Source organism: Tamandua tetradactyla, chromosome 11 (genome assembly GCF_023851605.1).
Source record: "Tamandua tetradactyla isolate mTamTet1 chromosome 11, mTamTet1.pri, whole genome shotgun sequence".
In the NCBI taxonomy this organism is placed as follows: domain Eukaryota; kingdom Metazoa; phylum Chordata; class Mammalia; order Pilosa; family Myrmecophagidae; genus Tamandua; species Tamandua tetradactyla.
In genome coordinates this window covers 75,217,877-75,242,726 of record NC_135337.1, presented here as the reverse complement: position 1 = coordinate 75,242,726, position 24,850 = coordinate 75,217,877, and the positions used below count along the sequence as shown (strand labels likewise).

The 24,850-nt window shown below is 37.4% G+C and overlaps 1 non-coding gene across 1 annotated transcript; it reads left to right on the top strand.

Moving 5' to 3' along the window:
• The first annotated feature begins 17,756 nt into the window (after positions 1-17,756).
• Positions 17,757-17,873, top strand: LOC143651140 (U5 spliceosomal RNA). Its single transcript, XR_013159874.1, has one exon. It is a non-coding gene; the product is annotated as a U5 spliceosomal RNA (small nuclear RNA).
• The last annotated feature ends 6,977 nt before the right edge of the window (positions 17,874-24,850 follow it).

The window sequence follows — 24,850 nt, the reverse complement described above, 5'->3', positions numbered from 1 at the left end:
TCCAATGAATGCAGATGGCTAAAGGATGCACTGACGGAGAAGTAGATTGGCGAACGATAGTGTATACTTATGAACAGAGGTTGTGCTGCTACAAAAAGGAACAAAGTCGTGAGGCATGCAACGATGTGATGAACATGTGGGACATTTGGTGAGACAAAATAAGCCAAGAACGAAATAACAAGAATGGTATGGTCACTTTTAGAAAATGCTTATAAGAAAACAGGGGCCTAGATTGTAAGCTTTCAGAGCAGACACATGAAGTCCAGAGTGGTGATTATTATTTCTGGATTTTGAGAGGCTGTTTTATACATATAACCTGATATTTAGAGATAAGAATGAAACAGAACAGGCTGGGGTTAAAGTAATTCAGAACATGGGGTAAGGAAGACAGTGTCTATATTTTAGAACCAATGGAAGAAAGGTTTATTTGATCTGGAACTGAAATTCTCTGTAGTGGATAATCTAATTCAACCTATCTGTATAGCTCATTTGAACAATGAAGCACAGAGAACACAGAATGAGAAAGAGGTCCTTTAATTCTGTATAGATTATTATAATGCCTGGAAACATCCTAGAGTATATTAACCAGATAATCAAAAAGTATTGGCAAAGTTCCCTGAGGGATGGGAGGAAGACTATGGAACTACTAAACCGTACCATCAGTGAATCCCCTGATACTGTGTCAAACTTTAGGGACACTGAAATCAATAGACCATGCCCTCAATCATGAGGCTTACTCTTGTGAAACTTCTATAGGTAGTGAGAAGCTTAGACTACTTATAGGCATGCCTAAGAGTTACTTCTGGAGGACTCTGTTGTTGCTCAGATGTGGCCTCTCTCTCCAGCCAACATGACGAGCAGTCTCACCACCCTCCCCCTCTCTGCATGGGACATGACTCCCAGGGGTGTGGACCTTCCTGGCAATGTGGGACAGAGATCCTGGAATGAGCTGAGACTCAGCATCAAGGGACTAAGAAAAACCCTAGAATGAGCTGAGAATTAACATCAAGGGATTGAGAGAACCTTCTCGACCAAAGGGGGAAGAGTGAAATGAGACTAAGTGTCAATGGCTGAGAGATTCCAAACAAAGTCGAGAGGTTATCCTGGAGGTTATTCTTATGCATTAAGTAGATATCACCTTGTTGTTCAAGATGTAGTGGAGAGGCTGGAGGGAACTGCCTGAAAATGTAGAGCTGTGTTCCAGTAGCCATGTTTCTTGATGATGATTGAACAATGATATAGCTTTCACAATGAGACTCTGTGAATGTGAAAACCTTGTGTCTGATGCTCCTTTTAGCTACTATATCAACAGAAGAGTAGACCATATGGAATAAAAATAAATAATAGGGGGAACAAATGTTAAAATAAATTTAGTTTGAAATGCTAGTGGTAAATGAAAGCGAGGGGTAAGGGGTATGGTATGTATAATCTTTTTTTTTCTCTATTATTGTTTTATTTCTTTTTCTGTTGTCTTTTTATTTCTTTTTCTATATCGATGCAAATGCTCTAAGAAATGATGAATATGCAACTATGTGATGATATTAAGAATTACTGATTTATATGTAGAATGGAATGATATCTTAATGTCTTGTTTGTTAATTATTTTAATTAATAAAAAAGTTTAAAAAAGTATCAGTGGCAGAGAGAGATCAAATAGAGTCAAGAGGCTGCTCTGGAGGTTGCGCTTACATAAGCTTCAGGTAGATGTTGCTACCTATCATAACCTGCCAACCCCCAATCAGGACCATCCCAGCCAATCCTAAAGAACACCTAGGGCAATATATAAGATTCCACCAGGGTTCCAGGTGCTAGAGTAACTTTCCTGAAACCGACAACCTCCAGATGGGTCCCTGTCCAGATAAGTCCTGAAACCTAGCCCAGCCTCTCCAGAACATCAGATAGTTCCATCTCCCTACCCCATATTAGTGACATACCCTTCCAACAGCAAAAATTCAGAATTGCTATAGCCTAAATAACCCCAAAGAGAGGTATGGAAAGATCAAAGGTGATGTGGAATTATACAAAGAAGATAGGACTTAACAAATGAATATGAATACTGGATCATTAAAATGAGATCTCTTTCAGTCTCCAATATTTTAGAGCAACTAGAAGTAGAAACCTAAAATTGTGGAATTACAACCCGTGTCAATGTCTGAAATATGTTCTACAACTAATTGTGGTGCTGTGCTTGGAAATTTATAGCTTTTTTGTACATACGTTATTGTTCCCCCAAAAAGAAGGAAAATAAAGTTGATTGTGATGATAAAAAATTATTTAAGCCTTCTGGCCTCCTATATTATGGTGCAGCTAGAAGGAAAAATATGAGAGGATCATATGGTAGCCCATGACAAACTCTGGAATCTATCCTGTAACTACTTTTTAAAGAGTGCTTTGAAAACTATTATTTCTTTGCTTTGTATATATGTTATACCATACATTAAGGTATGACATCTAATGGTTGAAGGAAGTACTGCCTTTAGAGTAATAGCATTGCATGTTAACAGCTTAAATCTCCCACAATCAAAAGACAACTGTTGGCAAAATGGATCAAAATATGATTCATCTATATGCTGCCTACAAAAGACCTACCTTAGGCCCAAGGTTACAAACATGTTGTAAGTGAAAGGTTGGAAAAAATATTCTGCACAAATAGCAACCCCCCCAAAAAACCCAGAATACATTGGGTAGTTATACTAATATCAGAAAAAACAGAACTTAAATGCAAAAATATTACAAGGACAAAGAAGGATATTTATATTAATAAAATGAGCAATACACCAAAAAGAAATAACAATCATAAATACATATGCATTGAAAATACATGTGGCAAACACTAGCAAAACTAAAGAGAGTAATGGATGTCTCTAAAATAATAGTTAGAGGTTTCAATACACCATTCTAATCAATAGATAGAATATCGAGACACAGGTTCAATAAGTAAACAGACATCCTGAATAATATGATAAATGAAGTAGACCTACAGATATATACAGAACATTGCACCCTGAAACAGAAGGATATACATTCTTCTCAAGTGCTCATGGATTATTCTCTAGGATAGACCAATGTTGGGTCACAAAAAAAGTCTCAATACATTTTAAAAGATTGAATTATACAAAGCACTTTCTCTGACCACAATGGAATGAAGCTGGAAATCAATAACAGGCAGAAGGCTGGAAAATTCACAAATATATGGAAGTTAAAGAACACATTCTTAAACAATCAGTGGGTCAAGGAATAAATTGCATGAGAAATCATAAAATATTATGGATTAATGAAAATGAGAACACAACACATCAAAACTAATGGGATGCAGTTAAGGCAGTGTTGACAGGGAAATTTAGAGCCCAAAACTCCTACATTAAGAAGGAAGAAAGAGCTAAAATCAATGAACTAACTGCAAACCTGGAGGAACTAGAAAAAGAGCAACAAACTAATTCCAAAGCAGCATGTATTAGTCAAGGTTATCTAGAGAAACAGAACCAACAGGAGGTATCTTTAAATATGAGAACAAGTCAGCCATTACAAGGCAAGCCAGGATTGGGCCACAGTGGCCACAGTGGCTCAGCAGGCAGAGTTCTCACCTGCCATGCTGGAGACCTGGGTTTGTTTCCCAGTGCCTGCCCATGCAAAGAAAAAAAAAATTATACATATATATATATATATAAAGTGTTGTAGGATCTGTGTAAACAGAACCACTACTAGTCTGGACTGAAAGGGACAGAAAAGGGAACAACTGAAGGAAAAATAGCTTCAAAGGCAGATCCATGGAAGCTAAGATCTGAAGCCAAGAAACCTCGGGTCAGGAGAACAGACCTACCCATGCCCTTGGAGGGGGTGAGTGTGCCCTGAAGGCAGAGGATGGGCCTTCTGCTTCAATGTTCTGGCAGAGTTTCAGTGCCCCAGGCCTCGGAGAGAGTGGAGCACATAAACCAGAGATTGAGGGGAGCCTGGCTGCCACTTAATTATTCTGGAGGGGTTGAGAATATGCCCCAGAGATGGCAGAGATCTCAGGTGCTGCTCTGAAGCTTGGAGAGGGTGGAGCCAAGAAAAAGGTTGTTCTCCCTATGATCTCCAGTGTTGGAATACACTCCGCAGCATTTGTAGAGAGCATAGGGCCACTTCTTAGGCCCCTGGCAAGGGTGGGACTACCACTTTCTAAGGCCCCAAGGATGAAATATCATTCTATAAATGACTCTCAGACTTTGAAATCTAATGGAATTTGCCTTGCATGTTTTCCGAAGAGTATGTGTCCAGTGACCCCTGTTTTTCTTTCAAATTTCCTCCATGGAAATGGAAACATGTATCCTATGACTGTACCCTCCTTTGTATATTGGCAGGTGATAACTTGTTCTGAGTTCCACAGGTTCACAGCCTGAGCAGAATATTTTGCCTTAGGATAGACCATACCTGTAGCTGACTTTGATGAGCTTTTGTACTGTTTCTGACTTTCTATTGTATTCTTATTGTTACTGAAATGGTTTAAGGACTTGTGGTATTGTAATGGAATGAATATATTCTGTATATGGAAATATCATGTCTTTTTCTTGGGGTCCAGAGGGTGGGATGTGCTGGTTTGAAACTGTTGTGTACCCCGGAAAAGCCATGTTCTTTAATCCTCATTCAATATTTCTGGGTGGGATCTTTTTAATTACATTGTGTCTGTGGAGAAGAATCTCCACCCATTCACGGTGAGGTCACTTACTGGAGTTCTTTAAGAGGGAATCATTTTTTGGAAAAACTTCAGAGTCCACACAGCCAGCGACCTTTGGAGACTCAGAAAGAAAACACCCCTAGGAAAGCCGTTTGAAGAAGCAAGAGAGGAATCTAGCAGAAGTTACCGTGTGCCTTTCCAGCTGAAAGAGAAACCCTAAACATCATGGGCCCTTCCTTGAGTGAAGTTATCTAACTCTGGATGCCTTAGTTTGGACGTTTTCATAGTTTTAGAATTGTAAACATGCAACAACATAAATTCCTCTTTAAAAGCCATTCCATTTCTGGTATATTGCATTCTGGAAGTTTCAGCAAGCCAAAACAGAAATTAAAGAACATGGCTTTTCTGAGTACACAATGTTTTCAAACCAACATATCTGATGCTCTGGACCCCCCAAAAGGCATGTTCTTCCAAATGCAAAATACCTTCTTTCCATCACAATATCACAAGTCCTTAAACCATTTCATTAACAATACAACTACAACACAAAGTCAGAAACAGTACAAAATCTCATCAAAGTTAGCTACAGGCATGGTCTGGAAGAAAAGAGGGGTGATGGGGAGGGTTATGAAAAGAATTAGAAGTGTCTTTCAAGCAATTTACCTCATTGTATTCCTTTGCAGTTTCATCTGGTGAAACAGGATTACTTCCAGGGGAGGTAATGTCTGGCAGACTAACAGACACTGAAGGGTTAATCTCTTCAGGTGGAGGGTGGTGGCAAACTCCTCAGGGCAGACTGGGGTCTGGAAGCTGTTTCCTTAAGGCAGGATGCACATTGGATAGTTCTTTCCTCAGAGTAGCCTGGAGATTGGGTGGTTGCTTCCTTAGGGCAGGCTGGAGGTGGGGCAGCTGTTTCCTTAGGGCAGATCATGATGGGTTTATCTAGAAAAGACTCAGAAGAATCTAAGGTTTCAATGTTCCCATTGCCATCATTATCAATCTGTATGTCCCCATCCCAATTTTCAGGATCTTTCTTTTCCAATCAATGCCTTCAGCAGACACCTGCAAGTGTGAGATTTTAGTTTACAAAGTAAATCTGCTACTCACACAAGGAAACCCTGTGTTCTAATTTGTTAGCTGCTGGAATGCAACACACCAAAGATGGATTGGCTTTTAATAAAAGGGGATTTATTTTGTTAGTTCTTCAGAGGAAAGGCAGCTAACTTTCAACTGAGGTTCTTTCTTACATGGGAAGGCACAGGGTGATCTCTGCTGGCCTTCTCTCCAGGCCTCTGGGTTCCAACAACTTTCCCCAGGGTGATTCCTTTCTGCATCTCCAAAGGCCTGGGCTGAGCTGCGAGTACTGAGATGAGGAATGCTGAGCTGCTTAAGCTGTGCTACGTTGAGTGCTCTCATTTAAGCACCAGCCAATTAAATCAAACGTCATTCATTACAGCAGGCCTGCCTCCTAGCCGACTGCAGATGTAATCAGCAACAGATGAGGTTCACGTACCATTAGTTCATGTCCACAGCAACAGAACCAGGTGCCTTCACCTGGCCAAGTTGACAACTGAATCTAACTACCACACCCTGGGTCTGGTTTTCAGAGATCTCAAGTCTGTGAGCATAGAAATAAGATTTTCTTTCAGGGCAAACATGGAGACTTTTACGTCTTTCATGCAGCATTTAAATGGCAAATTTGAAGACTTCAACTCACCCCTTTCTCTCATAACTTTATCTGTTGTATCTAAGAACACCCAACTAACATCATAATACCTCTTAACACCACAAAACTTCACTAAGAAGTAAAAAAATAGTTTCACTCAAAGCCTTGCCTCATACAAGTGTACAATTCGCAGAATCAAATGTTGAAATTTTGCATATCTCTATTGCCATTTCATGTCATGGACTGTCAGTGCCTTCTTGATTATCAGAAATACAGTCATCAGTGCCTCTGAATCTAATTAGAGTAAAAATCCAATTGTAAAAGCCCACTGTTAAGATTCTGTTTCTCAAGACTACACTCCCACTACTGAGATCTATTAGTTAGGGTTCTCTAGAGAAACAGAACCAAAAGGAGATATCTGTAAATATGAGATTTATAAGAGTGTCTCATGCAATCACGGGATTGCCAGAGTCCAAAATCTGTAGGGCAGTCCATGAGCCAGCAGCTCCAAGGAAGGTCCCCAAAGAACTCTCCAGGAGAAGCTGGCTGGCTGAAGTGGAGAGGGAAATTCTCTCTTCTAAATTCTCTTTAAAAGCCTTTGGGTGATTAGATTGTCACTCATTGCAGAAGATATTTCTCTTAGTTGACTGTAGATGTAGTCAACCATGGATGCAATCAATGTGCTCGTGATTTAAGTCCACAAAATGTCCTCACAGCAAAATATAGGTCACTACTTGCTTGACCAGACAATTGGACACCATCACCTGGTCAAGTTGACTCATGAACCTAGCCATCACACGGAATAAATAAATAAATAAATAAATAAATAAATAAATAGCAGATTAGAGCAGAAATACATGAAATTGAGAACAATGACAACAAAACAATAGAGAGGACCAACAAAGTCAAAAGCTTGTTCATTGAGAAGATTAATAAAATTGACAAATCTTTAGCTGGATTGATGAAGAAAAAATTTAGAGAAAAAGCAAATAAAATCAGAAGTGAGAGGAGGAACATAAATACTGACACCGATAGAAATTTAAAATATCGTAAGATGATCCTATGAACAACTGTGTGACAATAAATTAGACAACTTAGACGAAATAGACAGTTTCCTAGAAACACAAGAATGGCTTAAATTGACCCAATAAACCAATTACAATTAATGAGATGAATCAATTATCAAAACCATGAACAAAGAAAAGCTCAGAACCAGGTGTCTTCATAGGTGAATTTTACCAAGCATTCCAAAAACAATTAATGTCAATTCTGCCTAAACTCTTTAAGAAAATTGAAGAGGAACACTACCTAAGTAATTCTATAAAGCTAAATTACCCTAATACAAAAGCCTAAAAAAGATACTACAAGAAAAGAAAATTACAGACCAATCCTTCTAATGAATATAGATGAAAAAATCCTCAACAAAATACTAGCAAATCGAATCCAACAGCACATTAATACTTACACACTATGTTCAAGTGGGTTTTATTCCAGGTATGCAAAGGTGGTTTAACACAAGAAAATCAATTAATAACTACCACATTACAAATCAAAGGGGAAAACCCACATGATCATATCAATTGATGCAGAAAATCCATTTCACAAAATCCAGCATTCTTTCTTGATAAAAAAAAACATTTTGAAAGATAGAATAGAAGGAAATCTATTCAACATGATAAAGGGCCTCTGTGAAAATCCCACAGCTAACATCAAATTCAATGGGAAAATCTTTCCCTCTAAGATCTGGAACAAGACAATGAAGGCCCTATCCCTACTGCTATTCAGCATTGTACTAGAAGTTGTAGCTAGAACAATCAGACAAGAAAAAATAAATAAATAAAAGCATCCAAATTGGAAAAGAAGAAGTAAAAGTATCACTACTTACAGATGATATGATCTGGTATTTAGAATGTCTCAAAAACCACAATGAAACTTCTAGAGCTAATACATGGGCTCAACAAAGTGGCAGGATACAATATCAACATGAAAAAAATTAGTAATGTTTCTATACACTAGTATTGAGCAATGTGAGGAAGAAATCCAGGAAAAATTCCATTTACAATCACAAGTAAAAAATCAAATGTCTAGAAATAAATTTAACCAAGGAAATGAAGGACCTGTATTCTGAAAACTACAAAGCATTGCTAAAAGAAATAAAGAAGACCTAAATAAATGGAAAGACATTCCACATTCATGGACTGGAGGGCTAATTGTTGTTAAGATGTCGATTCTACCCAAATTAATTTACAATAGCAACACAATCCAAATCAAAATTCCAATGGCTTACTTTGGAGAAGTGGAAAAGCCAATTATCGAATTTATCTGGAATGGTAAGTTGTCCCATATAACCAAAAACGTCTTGAAAGAGACGAATGATGTTGGAGGGCTCACATTTCCTGACTTCAAAGCATATTACAAAGCCACAGTTGTCCAAACAGCATGATACTCACATAAAAGTAGACATATTGATTATTGGAATCAAATTGAGCATTCAGAAAAGACTCTCCCATGTATGGTCAATTGATTTTTGACCAGAATATGCCAAGTCCACTTAACTCAGATTAATAGCTTCTTCAACAAATGGTGCATGGAGAACTGGATATCCAAAAGAATGAAAGAAGACCCCTATCTCATAGCTTATACAAAATTAACTCAAAATGGATCAAAGGCCTAAATATAAGAAACAGAACTATAAAACTCCTAAAAGAAAACATAAGGAAAAATCTTCAAGATCTTCTGGTAGGCTGTAGCTTCTTAGATTTTACATCCAAAGTACAAGCAATGAAAGAAACAAATAGATAAATGAAACTTCAAAGGTAAAGGCTTTTGTGCTTCAAAGGATGAAAAGGTGAAAAGGCAGCCAACTCAATGGGTGAGAATATTTTGAAGACACTTATCCAATAAGGGTTTAATATCCAGAATATATAAATAAATCCTACAACTCAACAACAAAAAGACAATAAATGCAATCTAAAAATGGGCAAAAGACTTGAATAGACATTTTTCCAAAGAGGAAATACAAATGGCTAAAAAGCATTGTGAGAATATACTCGACATCCCTAACTATTAGGGACACATAAATCAAAACCACAATAAGATATCATTTCACACCTACTAGAGTAGACAGTGTCTAAAAAACAGAGAGCTACAAGTGTTGGAGAGGATGTGGAGAAATAGAAACTCTTATTCACTGATGGTGGGGATGTAAATTGGTAAATTTGCTGTGGAAGACAATTTGCAGTTCTCCAGGAAGCTGAGTATAGAATTGCCAGCTAGGTATATAATGCAAAAGAATTGAAACAGGGACGTGAACAGACATTTGCACACCAATGTTCATAAGGGCATTATTCACAATTGACAAAAGAGAAACAACCCAAGTGTCCATCAACTGATAAATGGATAAATAAAACATATAATGGAGACAACAACATGAAGGACATTGTGTTGAGTTTAATAAGCCCACATGAAAGGACGGATATTGTATGATCTCACTAAAATGAAGTAATTATAATGAACAAACTCATGGAATTAATATCTACAAGTTACCAAGAAGTAGAATGAGGATAGATAATGGGTAACTTATGCTTAATTTGTACGGAATTTTCATGCAAATTTAAATGTTTTTTTTTGTATGATTGCAACTGTTTGGAAATGGATTGAGGTGATGGTAGCACATTATTGTGAGTGTAATTAACAGCACTGAATTTTATGTAAGATTGTGATTGAAAGGGAAGTTTATGGTCATGTATGACACTAGAAATAAAGCTAGAGGATGATTTGTGGGACTGTATCATATAGTGAACCCTGCTATGGGTGAAGAAAATGGTTAATAGTACAAATATACAAGTGTCTTTCTCTTAGTTGAACAAATATGTATCACTTAATAATAGAGTGTATACACAACACTTTCTCGGATCATAAAGGAATGAAGTTGGAAATCAATAATAGGCAGAGTGCCAGAAAATTCACAAATACGTGGAGGCTCAACAACACAGTCTTAAACAACGAGTGGGTCAAAGAAGAAATTGCAAGAGAAATTACTAAATACCTTGAGGCGAATGAAAACGAAAATACAACATATCAAAACTTATGGGACGCAGCAAAGGCAGTGCTAGGAGGGAAATTTATTGCCCTAAATGCCTTATCAGAAAAGAAGAAAAGGCAAAAATTCGGAAAGTAACTGTCCACTTGGAAGAACTGGAGAAAGAACAGCAAACTAATTCCAAAGCAAGCAAAAGGAAAGAAATAACAAAGATTAGAGCAGAAATAAATGAAATTGAAAACATGAAAACAATAGAGAAAATCAATAAGACCAGAAGTTGGTTCTATGAGAAAATCAATAAGATTGATGGGCCCTTAGCAAGATTGACAAAAAGAAGAAGAGAGAGGATGCAAATAAATAAGATCAGAAATGGAAGAGGAGACATAACTACTGACCTCACAGAAATAAAGGAGGTAATAACAGGATACTATGAACAACTTTACGCTAATAAATACAACAATTTAGATGAAATGGACGGGTTCCTGGAAAGACATGAACAACGAACTTTGACTCAAGAAGAAATAGATGACCTCAACAAACCAATCACAACTAAAGAAATTGAATCAGTCATTCAAAAGCTTCCCAAAAAGAAAAGTCCAGGACAAGACGGCTTCACATGTGAATTCTATCAAACATTCCAGAAAGAATTAGTACCAACTCTCCTCAAACTCTTCAAAAAAATCGAAGTGGAGGGAAAACTACCTAATTCATGCTATGAAGCCAACATCACCCTCATACCAAAACCAGGCAAAGATATTACAAAAAAAGAAAACTACAGACCAATCTCTCTAATGAATATAGATGCAAAAATCCTCAATAAAATTCTAGCAAATCATATCCAACAACTCATTAAAAGAATTATACATCATGACCAAGTAGGATTCATCCCAGGTATGCAAGGATGGTTCAACATAAGAAAATCAATTAATGTAATACACCATATCAACAAATCAAAGCAGAAAAATCACATGATCATCTCAATTGATGCAGAGAAGGCATTTGACAAGATTCAACATCCTTTCCTGTTGAAAACACTTCAAAAGATAGGAATACAAGGGAAATTCCTTAAAATGACAGAGGGAATATATGAAAAACCCACAGCTAATATCATCCTCAATGGGGAAAAATTGAAAACTTTCCCCCTAAGATCAGGAACAAGACAAGGATGTCCACTATCACCACTATTATTCAACATTGTGTTGGAGGTTCTAGCCAGAGCAATTAGACAAGAAAAAGGAATACAAGGCATCAAAATTGGAAAGGAAGAAGTAAAACTATCACTGTTTGCAGACGATATGATACTATACGTCGAAAACCCGGAAAAATCCACAACAAAACTACTAGAGCTAATAAATGAGTACAGCAAAGTAGCAGGTTACAAGATCAACATTCAAAAATCTGTAGCATTTCTATACACTAGTAATGAACAAGCTGAGGGGGAAATCAAGAAACGAATCCCATTTCCAATTGCAACTAAAAGAATAAAATACCTAGGAATAAATTTAACTAAAGAGACAAAAAACCTATATAAAGAAAACTACAAAAAACTGTTAAAAGAAATCACAGAATACCTAAATAGATGGAAGGGCATACTGTGTTCATGGATTGGAAGACTAAATATAGTTAAGATGTCAATCCTACCTAAATTGATTTACAGATTCAATGCAATACCAATCAAAATCCCAACAACTTATTTTTCAGAAATAGAAAAACCAATAAGCAAATTTATCTGGAAGGGCAGGGTGCCCCGAATTGGTAAAAACATCTTGAGGAAAAAAAACGAAGCTGGAGGTCTCGCGCTGCCTGACTTTAAGGCATATTATGAAGCCACAGTGGTCAAAACAGCATGGTATTGGCATAAAGATAGATATATCGACCAATGGAATCGAATAGAGTGCTCAGATATAGACCCTCTCATCTATGGACATTTGATCTTTGATAAGGCAGTCAAGCCAACTCACCTGGGACAGAACAGTCTCTTCAATAAATGGTGCCTAGAGAACTGGATATCCATATGCAAAAAAATGAAAGAAGACCCATCTCTCACACCCTATACAAAAGTTAACTCAAAATGGATCAAAGATCTAAACATTAGGTCTAAGACCATAAAACAGTTAGAGGAAATGTTGGGAGATATCTTATGAATCTTACTACTGGAGGTGGTTTTATGGACCTTACACCTAAAGCAAGAACACTGAAGAAGGAAATAAATAAATGGGAGCTCCTCAAAATTAAACACTTTTGTGCATCAAAGAACTTCATCAAGAAAGTAGAAAGACAGCCTACACAATGGAAGACAATATTTGGAAATGACATATCAGATAAAGGTCTAGTATCCAGAATTTATAAAGTGATTGTCCAACTCAACAACAAAAAGACAGCCAACCCAATTACAAAATGGGAAAAAGACTTGAACAGACACCTCTCAGAAGAGGAAATACAAATGGCCAAAAGGCACATGAAGAGATGCTCAATGTCCCTGGCCATTAGAGAAATGCAAATCAAAACTACAATGAGATATCATCTCACACCCACCAGAATGGCCATTATCAACAAAACAGAAAATGACAAGTGCTGGAGAGGATGCGGAGAAAGAGGCACACTTATCCACTGTTGGTGGGAATGTCAAATGGTGCAACCACTGTGGAAGGCAGTTTGGCGGTTCCTCAAAAAGCTGAATATAGAATTGCCATACGACCCAGCAATACCATTGCTGGGTATCTACTCAAAGGACTTAAGGGCAAAGACACAAATGGACATTTGCACACCAATGTTTATAGCAGCGTTATTTACAATTGCAAAGAGATGGAAACAGCCAAAATGTCCATCAACAGACGAGTGGCTAAACAAACTGTGGTATATACATACGATGGAATATTATGCAGCTTTAAAACAGAATAAACTTATGAAGCATGGATGGACCTAGAGAACATTATGCTGAATAAGTCTAGCCAAAAACTAAAGGACAAATACTGTATGGTCCCACTGATGTGAACCAACATTCAAGAATAAATTTGGAATATGTCATTGGTAACAGAGTCCAGCAGGAGTTAGAAACAGGGTAAGATAATGGGTAATTGGAGCTGAAGGGATACAGACTGTGCAACAGGACTAGATACAAAAACTCAAAAATGGACAGCAAAATAATACCTAATCATGTTAAAACACTGAATGAAGCTGCATCTGAGCTATAGGTTTTTTTTGTCTGTCTGTCTGTTTTTTTTTTTTTGTACTATTATTATTATTTTTATTTTTTTCTCTATATTAACATTCTATACCTTTTTCTGTTCTTTTGCTAGTTCTTCTTCTAAATCAATGCAAATGTACTAAGAAATGATGATCATGCATCTATGTGATGATGTTGAGAATTACTGATTGCATATGTAGAATGGAATGATTTCTAAATGCTGGGTTAATTTCTTTTTTTTCTTTAATTAAAAAAAATAAAGTGGCATATGGAAAAGTGCACCTAATGCAAACTACGGGCTATATAGTTAGAAGTAATAAAACATTCTTCCATAAACTGTGTCATGGTCAGGTTCATGTGTCAACTTGGCCAGGTGGTGGTGCCCAGATGTCTGGTCAGGCAAGCACTACCCTATCTGTTGCTATGAGGACATTTCATGGACTTAAATCATAATGTTGGCTGCATCCACAGCTGATTGCATTTGTAATCAGCTAAGGGAAGTGCCTTCTGCAATGAATGATGCTTAATCAAAACACTGGAAGGCTGTTAAGGAGGATTCAGAAGAAAAAGTCTCTCTTCCTGCTTCAGCCAGCCAGCCTCTCCTGATTGTTCATTGAGGACCTACTTCAGAGCTACCAGCTTGTGGCCTTCCCTACAGAACCTGGACTCTACATCCCCATGGCTAGGTGAGACACTTTTATAAATTTTATATTTACAGATGTCTCCTGCTGGTTCTGGTTCTCTAGAGAACCCTAGCTAAATATAAACTGTAACAAAGGTGCCACTCCATGATGGTTAGTCTCATGTGTCCACCTGGCCACATATTGGTGCCTATTTCTTTGGTCAAGCTATACTGGCCTAATTTTTACTGTGAGGACATCAAATCATCAGTACATTTATTGCATCTATGGCTGGTTTCATCTACAATCAATTGAGATTGCCTGCAGGAGTAAGAGATGTTTCATCCGCTCAGTTGATGGCTTTAAAAGAAGTGATGACTTCAGCAATTAGAAGAGAGAATTTTCATCTCTACTTCATCTGGCCAGCTTCTTCTGGGGAATTTGCCAAACCTTCATCAGAGTTCCCAGCTTGCAGCCTGCCCTTTGGAGTTGTGCATCTCCACAGTTACATGAGATAATTTTATGATATCTCATTATATTTACAGATATCTCCTGTCTGCTCTATTCCATGGAGAATCCTGGCTATTACGCACACTGATGTTGTGTCAACATTTAAGGATTATAAGGAGAATGGGATTTTCCTTTTTGGAACAATGAAAATGTTCTATAATTGATTGTAGTAATGAAAGCACTGCTCTATGATTATACTGACAGCCATTGATTGTACACACTGGATGAATAATATGGTGTAGGGATAAAATTCCTTTAATAAAAAGATGTTAACACATAATAAATCATAATAATATTCAATAACTTTTTGTATCTGTTTTGGCTATAATGATTAACCCTTTTACAGTTTGCATTTTATGTGAAGCCTATCTGTCTCTTCTTTTAATCAGCTTGGCCAACAGCCAGTCAAATAACTTTTCAAAAACTACAGTAGTTTTTGCTTTTGTTAATCTTTTTTATCCCCATCCATTTAGTTGATTCTGATCCATAATTTTTATTTTTTTGTTCTTATTTCTGTGGATTTGCTTTATTGTTCACTTTCCAACTGTTTAAGTTGGGTGTTTAGTTTTTTCTTTAAAAAAGTTTTTTCCTTAAATTTTTTTTTATCAAATCCTTGTTTTCTATCAGTGCAGTGTATCTCTCAGTTTTCTTCCATTAGTCTTCTATTATGGTGACTGAGTTAACAGATTTCTATTGTTAAATAATATTGTATTTCTGATGTAAGCCCAATTTCACCAAGTATCCTGTTTTCACATATTGATGAAGTCAGGTTAGGAGTTTATTTAGGATTTTTTTACTCATGAGAGAAATGGGCTGTGATTTTTCCTTTCCTTTCTTATGCTGTTATTAACTCTGACTAGGATTAGCACCATTAAAAATGCAGTTGGATACAATGGACAGCTCAGGAGAGAGAATAGACTACTGGTCAAATGAGACTACTGGTAAAAGCACAGGTAAGGAGGCAGTAAGGAAGCAGGTGAGTGAGTAGGTGAGATCTCAGGTGAAAGAGCAGATAAGCTATTGATGAGGATGCAGGTGAGGGTGGAAGTGAAGGGTGCAAGTAAGAGTTGATGTAAGGATGGAGGTAAGCTGCGGGGAGAAGATGCAGATACACTTGAGGACAGGAGCAGGTGAGGCAGAATAGGACAGGCTGAGATCCCCCCTGCTCTGAGGAATGAGAGAAGTGACAGAAAAACAACCAGGACTGCAGATGAAAGAGGGTCTTCTACACCATATAGGGAGGTTCTGGTGACAAACCAGAGAAATCGGCATGAAGAGAATGGGGTGAGTGTGCTCAGTGACCCCACCAGGGACAAGCAATGGTGCACAGGGAAGTGCACAACCTGCAGGAATGTAGCAACCCTGCACTCTAGCCTACCCCTGTAGCTAGCCTGGGAGATCTTCCTCATAGCTCTGCAGCCAGAAGTTTCTGTGGGGAACCCAGAATCCAGCAGACTTGCTTTCTCTGTGCACATAGACCAGCCCGTGAATGCACAGTGCTTGCTCCTGACCCCTGAGACAGGACACTGTGAATGCTTGCTTTATGGCAGAGCCTGAGGGGTCTTCCCATGGGAGAAGGAGAGATGCAGAGTGGAGCAAGCCTAACAACTGGCCAGCAAAAGACTTGTTGAGTCCCAATAATGCTCTCCTTCCCCCATGGAGGCCTGGAGACCTCAGGCATGCATGAACGGAGAGGCAGGAATGAGGAAGCATGCTGAGCAATGAGTCACAGAAAATCACAAGCCATGCTGAGTCATTAGCTGCATGGAGCCATGAGCCATCAGGCATTTCCGGATTGGCTGTGGGCAGGGGAGCTGAAGTACCCAGTCTGCATCCCAAGGTCATTACAGATGGGAGCCTAGGGGCTACAAGACCCATTGGGCCCATAAGCAGAATTTCTGTAAAGGTACACACTGCCACCCCCTAACTTCACGGTTGGCAACTTTTAGCATGCAGCAAGACCAAGAGACCTGGCTGGAACTCAACTGGGCCGCTATCCGGCTTAGCTGGTTGCTGCAGTCAGGAAAAGGTGGGCATGAGGGTAAGATATGGCCCAAGAACACCATCTGCTGGGAAGAAGCAGAAAGTGAAGTCTGGCAAACTGCCTATCTGCCTTGCTTTTAACAGCGCCTCAGGTAGAGTTGCATCCTCTGCATGAGGTCCAGGCAAGGAATTACTGACAAAACAAGTGCAAAAGAAGAACTTCAACACAAACCAAACAAATGCAAAACCTTAGATGAGTGAAGGAAATAAAGTTTCAAAATAACCTTATCAAGATAGTCAAATGCCTTGAAAGCAACATAAAATTACAAAACACATGAAGACACAGGCAGATGTGACCCAGACAAACAACCAAATTAAAACACTAGAGGAGACAGACTTTGGAACAACAAATCAAACATGTTCATACAACTCTCCTAAATAAATTCAATCAGTGGGCTAATGATGCAAAAGATATCAAGAAGGCACAGGAAAAGCATAACGAAGAATTTTAAAGAACAGAGAAATGGCAGATCTCACAGAGATGAAAGATACTGTAGAACAAATTAAAAATACACTAGAAACACACCATAGAAGATGTGAAGAGGCAGAAGAAAGAATAAGCAAAGTAGGGGACAGGATAACTGAAATTGGGTGTACAAAAGAACAAATGGCAAGAAAGATGGAAAAATTGGGATTGGATCTCAGGGAAATGATGGACAACATGAAGTACACAAATGTAAGAACAATTGGTATCCTAGAAGAAGAAGAGTAAAGGACTAAGAAGATTAGTTGAAGAGATAATAGGGAAAACTTCCCAACCCTCATAAAAGATGTAAATATGCAAATCAAAGAAGCCCCAATGAACCCAAAATAGAATGACTCAAAATAGGTCTAGTCTAAGACACATGCTATTCAGACTGTCAAATGTTTGAGAAGCAGAAAGTTCTGATCAGCAAAAGAAAAGTGATTCATCACACACAAGACAAACAACATAAGACTGAGTTCAGACTACTCAACAGGCACCATGAAGGGGAGGAGGCAGTGGTATTTAAGATACTGAAAGAGAAAGAGTTCCAGTCGATAATTCCTTATCCATACTCTGGTTTCTCTTCAAATCGAATAAATCTTTCGCTTTTTACTAAAGATTTCCATGGAGAGAAACTAAGTCTGAGTTTTACACAAATTTTTTGAGGCCTTGTTTTAGCAGGGCTAGCAAAGTTGTTAAAGAAAAGTTCTGTAAGATTTTTATACTTGTATTCCTTGCATGTACAGGGAATTTCAGATCTTCCTACTGTAATTGGTTACATGCTCTTTGTTTTGTGTTGTTTTTAGCTTAATTGCTCTGGTAAGAACCAAAGCTGAGTAATAGTGATGTAACAATAGACGTCTTTGTTCTGTTGTTGATTTTTAGAGGTAAACTTCTGTGTTTTACCAGTAAGGATGTCACTTGTGGGCGTTTCATTTGTGACCTTAATCATTTTAAAATTTAAAATAATAACAATAATAATAATTCCTTATCCAGCTAAGTTGTCCTTCAAAAGTGAGGGAGAGAGCAACATTTTCACAGACAGACAAAGTCTGAGAGAATTTATCAACAAGATACCTGCCCTACAAGAAATATTAAAGAGAGTTCTTTTGGCTGAAAAAAAAAAAGACAGGAGAGAGAGGACTGGAAGAGGGTACAGAATTGAAAAGTATTTAAGATACTGAAAGAGAAAGACTTCCAGTCAATAATTCCTTATCCAGCTAAGTTGTCCTGCAAAAGTGAGGGAGAGACTAACATTTTCTCAGACAGACAAAGTCTGAGAGAATTTATCAATAAGACACCTGCCCTACAAGAAATATTAAAGAGAGGTTTTTTTGGCTGAAAAAAAAAGGACAGGAGAGCAAGATCTGGAGGAGGGTACAGAATTGAAAAGTATCAATAAGCATAATTTAAAAGATAAAAATAGAAAGAGGTACAATATTCTGGACAGCCAGAAGGTAAAGTCTGAGATGTTGGTAACGTAGGCCATGACAAACTCTGGGATCTATCCTGTAACCACTTGCTGAAGAGTGCTTTGAAAACTATTGTTTTTTTCTGTTTTTCTTTGTATTTATGTTATACAATAAAAAAGCTAAGCAAGAGAGAGTGTATTAAAAGAATATATAGATCTCACAAATAAAAACCAAAGGATAAGATGGTAGATTCTAAGAACTGCCTTTACAGCAATAACTTTTAATGATAATGGACTAAACTCACCAATTAAAAGATACAGATTGGCAAAATGGATTTTAAAATGTGATCCATCTATATGCTCCTTACAAGAGACTTTTCTTAAACCCAAGGATACAAACAGATTAAAAGTGAAAGGATGGAAATAGATGTCACATGCAAGCTGTAACCAAAAGAAAGCAGGAGTAGCTAACATATCAGACAAAATTAGACTTTAAATGTAAAAAGTCAAAAGAGACAAAGAAGAACACTATCCATTAATCAAAGGGACAATTCCTCAAGAAGAAATAACAATCAGAAATAGATATGCTTCCAATCAAGGAGCTCCAAAGTATATGAGGCAAACATTGGAAAACTGAAGGGGGCAGTAGAAGTTTCAACAATAACAATGGGAGACTTCAATACACCAGACTCCTCTATAGATTGAACAATGAGACAGTGGAGCAACAAGAAAATAGAGAACTTAAAGAATGTTATAAATAAATTAGACCTAAGAGATATATACCAAAAGTTGCATCACAAAACACCAGGATATACATTCTTCTCTAGTGCTCATGGAATGTTCTGCAGGGTAGATCATATATTGGGGCACAAAACAGATCTTTTTACATTAAAAAGATTGAAAATATTCAAGGCACTTTCTCTGATAACAGTGGAATGAAGCTGGAAATCAATTAACCACAAAAGAACCAGAACTCTCACAAATATATGGAGATTAAATAACACCCTGTCATACAATAAATAGGTCAAAAAAGAAATTGCTAGATATCTAGAGGTGAATGAAAATGAAAATGCAACATATCAGAACTTATGTGGCAAAGTCAGTACTGAGAAGGAAATGTATTGCACTACATGCTTGCGTTTAAAAAAATAATAAAAATCAAGAACTTAGCTGCTCAACTGGAGGAACTGGAGAAAGAACAGCAACTAATCCCAAAGCAAATAGACGAAGAGAAATAACAAAGATTGAAGCAGAAATAAGTGAATTGGAGAACAAAAAACAATAAAAAGAATGAATAAAACCAAAAATTGCATCTTTGAGAAAATTAATAAAATTGATGGACTCTAGGCTAGGCTGACAGAGAAAAAAAATAGAGAGGGTACAAATAAACAAAAACTCAGAAGTAAGAGGTGGGTTGTAACCATAGACCTTAAAGAAATACAAAAAATCATGTCATGGTCAGTTTCATGTGTCAACTTGGCCAGGTGGTTTGTCTGGTTGGGCAAATGCTGGCCTGTCTGTTGCTATGAGGACATCACATAAAATTAATCATGATCACATCAGCTGCATCCACAGCTTATTGCATTTTTAATCAGCCAAGGGGAGTGTCTTTTTTAATGAGTGACATTTAATCTAATCACTGGAAGTCTTCTGAGATGGATTCACAAGAGACAGTCACTCTTCCTGCTTCAGCCAGTGAGCCTCTCCTGTGGAGTTTGTCCAGACCCTTCATCAGAGTCGTCAGCATCACAGCCTGCCTTACGGATTTTGGATTCTATGTTCCCATGGTTACATGAGTCACTTTTATAAATTTTATATCTATGGATATTTCCTGCTAATTTTGTTTCTCTAGAGAACTTTAGCTAATACAAATCATAAGAGGATACTATGAACAGCTGTATGCCAACAAACTAGACATTATATGAAATGGACAAATTAGAAAATTCATATGAAATAGAAAAATTCCTAGAAACATATGAACAACTTACACTAACTCAAGAGGAAATATAAGATCTCAACAAACCAATCACAAGTAAAGAGATTCAATCAGTCATCAAAAATCTTCCCACAAAGAAGAGCCTAGGGCAAGATGGCTTCACAGGGGAATTTTATCAAACATTTCAAAAAGAACTAACACCAATTCTGCTCAAACTTTTCCCGAACACTGAGAAAAAAGGAATACTATGTAACTCATTTTATGAAGCTAACACTGTAATACCAAGCCTGGATAAAGATGCTGCAAGAAAGGAAAACTACAGACCAGTCTCCCTAATGAACACAGATGCAAAAATTCTCAACAAAATACTAGCAAATAGAATCCAACAACACCTTTAAAAATTATACATCAGGACCAAGCGGGGTTTATACCAGGAATGCAAGGATGGTTCAACAAAAGAAAATCAATCAATGTAATATGGCACATTAACAAATGAAAAGGGAAAAATCACATGATCATCTCAATTGAGGTTGAAAAAGCATTCAATAAAATTCAGCATCCTTTTTTGATAAAAACACTTCAAGAGGTAAAATCAGAGGAAAATTCCTCAATATCATAAAAGGCATATAAGAAAAACCCATAGCCAGTATCATATTTAATGGTAAGAGATTGAAAGCATTCCCCCTAAGATTGGGAATGAGACAAGGATGCCCATTGTCACCGCTATTATTCAACATTGTACTAGAAATTCTAGCTAGAGCAATCAAGTAGGAAAAATACATAAATAAATAAAAGGCATCCAAATCAGAAAGGAAGAAGAACAACTTTCATTATTTGCAGATGACTTCATTCTATACCTGAAAAATCTATAATAAAGCTACTTGAGCTACTGAAGAATTCAGCAAACTGATGGGGTACAAGATTAGTGTACAAAAATCAGTAATGTTTCTATATACAAGTAATGACCTAACTGAGGAGACAATTAAGGAAAGAATTCCACTCAAAATAGCAACTAAAATAATCAAGTGTCTAGGATTAAACTTAACCCATGGTATAAAGAACCGGTACACAGAAAAACTACAAAACATTGCTAAAAGAAATAAAAGATCTAAATAGGTAGAAAGACATTCCATGCTCATGGACAGGAAGGTTAAATGTAGCCAGGAAATCAATTCTGCCCAAATTGGTCTACTAATTTAATGCAATACCAATTAAAATTCCAACAACCTACTTTGAAGATGTGGAAAAGCTAGTCGTCAAATTTATTTGGAAAGGACAGAGACCTCGAATAGCTAAAAATATCCTTTAAAAGAAGAGCAAAATGCGGTGGTGAGGGGGTTGCTAACACTTTCTGACTTTAAAGCTTCTTGTAAATTCACAGTGGTCAAAGCACATGGTACTGGCACAAAGATAGTAGTAGTGACCAACAGAATTGAATCAAGAGTGTGGAAATAGACCACCAGGTCTATGGTTATTTGAATTTCGACAAGGCCTCCAAATCCACTGGACCTGGATAGAATAGACTTCTCAATAAATGAGCATGGGAGAACTGGACATCAATAACAAAGGAATGAAAGAGGACCCCTACTTTACACCCTATACAAAAATTATCTCAAAGTGAATCAAAGTAAATATAAGAGCCAGTACCATAAAATTCCAAGAAGAAAATACAGGGAAACATCTTAAAGACCTAGTAATAGGAGGTAGCTTCTTAAACTTTACATCCAAACACAGGAATGAGGGAAGAAAATAGATAAATGGGTACTCCTCAAAATCAAATGCTTCTGTGCCTCAGAGGATTTCTCAAAAAGTGGAGAGGCAGTCAACTCAAGGGGGGGAAAATATTTGGAAACCACATATTGGATATAGGTTTGATATTCTACATACATACAACTCATATAACTCAACAAGAACAGAACAAACAACCCAATGGGCAAAAGATGTGAATAGACATGTCCCAAGGAGCAAATACAAATGGCTAAAAAGCACATGAAGAGGTGCTCATCTTCATTAGCTACAAGGGAAATGCAGGTCAAGACTACAATGAGATACCACCTCACACCTATAAGAATGGCTGCTATTAAACAAACAGGAAACAGCAAACATTGGAGAGGACATGGAGAAAATGGAATACTTTGGCAGTGCTGGTGGGAATGTACAGGTACAGGTAATGTGGAAAACTGACAGTTCCTAGGAAAACTAAACAGCGAGTTGTGTTATGACCTGGCAATACCACTGCTAAACCCAGAAAGTGCTGAAAGCAATAAAATAAATAGACATTTTCAACTGATGCTCATAGTGACCATAATTATAAAAAAGATGGAAACAATCCAAGTGCCCATCAACAGAAGAGTGAATAAAGAAAATGTAATATATACATATGATGGCATATTATGCCACAGAAAGATAAAATGAGGTCTTGAGCATATGAAAACATGGATGAGCCTTTAGAACATAATGCTGAGTGAAGTAAGTCAGACACAAAAGAATAAATACTGTATGATTTCACCATTATGACTGTGGCAAAAGTATTCTATATATTTATAATGTAGAGTATAGGGGACCTAGAGATACATAGAAGCTAGAGATAGATGAATAGTTATTTAATGAGGTTGAACTTAAATGTAAGAGAAGGGATAAGAAGTGATGGTAGTTCATTAGTGAGGTTGTAATATTCCCATACTGATGGTGAACATAATTGAAAGGGGTTATGGAGCCACGTATCCCACCAATTGATGCCACAAATATAAATAAATTCTTGCATGAACTTCTTCAAAGTTATGAATCTCATACAAACAGTCAAGAATAGAGGGTGTGGCAGTTTGAAACTATTATGTACTTCAGAAAAGCCATGTTTCAATTGTAATACGATTGTCTGGGATGGAAAACTTTGGCTAGATTGTTTCCATGGAGATGTGATGCACCTAGTTGCAGGTGTGACCTTTGATTAGATTGTTTCCATGGAGACATAATCCACTCAATTGGATTGTTTATTTTGGATATTATCCATGATGCTTAATGGATGGAGGTGGCCAAAGGATCCATTGACAGAGAAGCGGAAAGGAGAATTGTACTGTATACACATGATGGAACATTGTATGGCTACAGAAAGGAACAAAGTCAGGAGGCGGGCAGCGAAGTACATGAAACTTGGGGATGTTATGTTGTGCAAAATAAGCCAGAAACTAAAGAACAGATACTATATGGTTTCCTTTACAAAATATTTATAAGAAAATTGGGGCCCAGATTGTAAGCTCTTATAGCAGTCATGTTTAGTCTAGAGTTTTAAGTGTTGTTTCTATATTCTGGGGTGCTTGCTATATGTGTACAAGCTGCTATTTCCCTGGGAATTGGGTACCTGTGACACCTAAGACTTGAAATGGAGTTCTATAGCTTTGAAAGTCAGCAATGCTACATATAACAATGGGAAAAGAAATAAAAAAGAGATCAGGCTTCAGTTAGAGATAAGAATGAAACCAATCTGGTTGGGACTAAGGTACATTAGAATAAAGAGCAAAGGATGACATTGTCTGTATTTTAGAGCTTCACCTCCTATATAAGACCAAAGGAAGAGAGGTTTATTTTTCCATGACCTAAATCTTCTGTAGCACACAATCTAACTCAACCTGCCTGGATAGCTCATTTAAACAAACCAAACACATATAGCCCATAGTGGGAAAAAGGGCTTATAATTCTCTATAGCTTAATGTAATACCTGGATACAGCCCATAATATGTTGGGTAGATAATTTAAAAGTATTAGTAAAATCCCTTGTAGGACTAGACAAAAATATGAAACTATTAAGCCTTCCTACCTGGGAAACCCCTGATACACTCTCAAAATTAGAGACCCCCAAGCTAATAGGCCAAGCCCTTGATCTTGAGGCTTGTTCTTATGAAACTTATTTCTGTAGCCAAAAAGCTAAGCCTACCTATAATTATGCCTGTTACTTCCAGAAAACCTCTTTTGTTGCTCAGATGTGTCTTCTCTCTCTCTAAGCCCAACTCTGCAAGTAAAATTATTACCCTCCCCCCTACATGGAATATGACATCCAGGGGCAAATGTCTCCCTGACAACCTGGGACATGACTCTCAGGGGTGAGCCTGGCCCTGGAACATGGGATTAACAATGCCTTCCTGACCCAAAGGAGGAAAATAAAGTTAACAAAATAAGCAGTGATGGTTAGGTTCTGGTGTCAACTTGGCCAAGTGATGATTCCCAGTTGTCTGGTTAGGCAAGCACTGGCCTAACCATTGCTGCAAGTATATTTCAAGGCTGGTTGATAAACCAGAAGGCTGGTGTGTTAAATCATCAG